This window comes from Stegostoma tigrinum, unplaced genomic scaffold, assembly GCF_030684315.1.
Source record: "Stegostoma tigrinum isolate sSteTig4 unplaced genomic scaffold, sSteTig4.hap1 scaffold_493, whole genome shotgun sequence".
Lineage (NCBI taxonomy): Eukaryota > Metazoa > Chordata > Chondrichthyes > Orectolobiformes > Stegostomatidae > Stegostoma > Stegostoma tigrinum.
In genome coordinates this window covers 24,416-26,915 of record NW_026728423.1, presented here as the reverse complement: position 1 = coordinate 26,915, position 2,500 = coordinate 24,416, and positions in this window count along the sequence as shown.

Genomic DNA, 2,500 nt, shown 5'->3' with positions numbered 1-2,500 from the left:
ATTGTCCCGTAGTGCCCAGGGATGTGCGGGTTAGGGTGGGATTGCGCGTGGGAAATTGTCCCGTAGTGCCCAGGGATGTGCGGGTTAGGGTGGGATTGGCCGTGGGAAATTGTCCCGTAGTGCCCAGGGATGTGCGGGTTAGGGTGGGATTGGCCGTGGGAAATTGTCCCGTAGTGCCCAGGGATGTGCGGGTTCGGGTGGGACTGCGCGTGGGAAATTGTCCCATAGTGCCCAGGGATGTGTGGGTTAGGGTGGGATTGGCCGTGGGAAATTGTCCCGTAGTGCCCAGGGATGTGCGGGTTCGGGTGGGACTGCGCGTGGGAAATTGTCCCGTAGTGCCCGGGGATGTGCGGGTTAGGGTGGGGTTGGCCGTGGGAAATTGTCCCGTAGTGCCCGGGGATGTGTGGGTTAGGGTGGGATTGGCCGTGGGAAATTGTCCCGTAGTGCCCAGGGATGTGTGGGTTAGGGTGGGACTGGCCGTGGGAAATTGTCCCGTAGTGCCCGGGGATGTGTGGGTTAGGGTGGGATTGGCCAATGGGAAATTGTCCCGTAGTGCCCAGGGATGTGCGGGTTAGGGTGGGATTGGCCGTGGGAAATTGTCCCGTAGTGCCCGGGGATGTGCGGGTTAGAGTGGGATTGGCCGTGGGAAATTGTCCCGTAGTGAGCAGGGATGTGCGGGTTAGGGTGGGATTGGCTGTGGGAAATTGTCCCGTAGTGTCCAGGGATGTGTGGGTTAGGGTGGGATTGGCCGTGGGAAATTGTCCCGTAGTGCCCAGGGATGTGCGGGTTAGGGTGGGATTGGCCGTGGGAAATTGTCCCGTAGTGCCCAGGGATGTGCGGGTTAGGGTGGGATTGGCCGTGGGAAATTGTCCCGTAGTGCCCAGGGATGTGCGGGTTAGGGTGGGATTGGCCGTGGGAAATTGTCCCGTAGTGCCCAGGGATGTGCGGGTTACGGTGGGATTGGCCGTGGGAAATTGTCCCGTAGTGCCCAGGGATGTGCGGGTTAGGGTGGGATTGGCTGTGGGAAATTGTCCTGTAGTGCCCAGGGATGTGCGGGTTCGGGTGGGACTGCGCGTGGGAAATTGTCCCGTAGAGCCCGGGGATGTGCGGGTTAGGGTGGGATTGGCCGTGGGAAATTGTCCTGTAGTGCCCAGGGATGTGTGGGTTAGGGTGGGATTGGCCGTGGGAAATTGTCCCGTAGTGCCCAGGGATGTGTGGGTTAGGGTGGGACTGGCCGTGGGAAATTGTCCCATAGTGCCCGGGGATGTGCGGGTTAGGGTGGGATTGGCCGTGGGAAATTGTCCCGTAGTGCCCAGGGATGTGCGGGTTAGGGTGGGACTGGCCGTGGGAAATTGTCCCGTAGTGCCCAGGGATGTGCGGGTTCGGGTGGGACTGCGCGTGGGAAATTGTCCCGTAGTGCCCGGGGATGTGCGGGTTAGGGTGGGATTGGCCGTGGGAAATTGTCCCGTAGTGCCCAGGGATGTGTGGGTTAGGGTGGGACTGGCCGTGGGAAATTGTCCCGTAGTGCCCAGGGATGTGCGGGTTAGGGTGGGAATGGCCGTGGGAAATTGTCCCGTAGTGCCGAGGGATGTGCGGGTTAGGGTGGGATTGGCAGTGGGAAATTGTCCCGTAGTGCCCGGGATGTGCGGGTTCGGGTGGGACTGCGCGTGGGAAATTGTCCCGTAGTGCCCGGGGATGTGCGGGTTCGGGTGGGACTGCGCGTGGGGAAATTGTCCCGTAGTGCCCAGGGATGTGCGGGTTAGGGTGGGATTGGCCGTGGGAAATTGTCCCGTAGTGCCCGGGGATGTGTGGGTTAGGGTGGGATTGGCCGTGGGAAATTGTCCCGTAGTGCCCAGGATGTGTGGGTTAGGGTGGGGACTGCGCGCGTGGGAAATTGTCCCGTAGTGCCCGGGGATGTGTGGGTTAGGGTGGGATTGGCCGTGGGAAATTGTCCCGTAGTGCCCGGGGATGTGTGGGTTAGGGTGGGGTTGGCCGTGGGAAATTGTCCCGTAGTGTCCAGGATGTGCAGGTTAGGGTGGGATTGGCCGTGGGAAATTGTCCCATAGTGCCCAGGGATGTGCGGGTTAGGGTGGGATTGGCCGTGGGAAATTGTCCCGTAGTGCCCAGGATGTGGGGGTTAGGGTGGGATTGGCCGTGGGAAATTGTCCCATAGTGCCCGGGGATCTGCGGGTTAGGGTGGGATTGGCCGTGGGAAATTGTACCGTAGTGCCCGGGGATGTGTGGGTTAGGGTGGGACTGGCCACGGGAAATTGTCCCGTAGTGCCCGGGGATGTGTGGGTTAGGGTGGGATTGGCCGTGGGAAATTGTCCCGTAGTGCCCAGGGATGTGCGGGTTAGGGTGGGATTGGCCGTGGGAAATTGTCCCGTAGTGCCCAGGGATGTGCGGGTTAGGGTGGATTGGCCGTGGGAAATTGTCCCGTAGTGCCAGGGATGTGCGGGTTAGGGTGGGATTGGCCGTGGGAAATTGTCCCGTAGTGCCC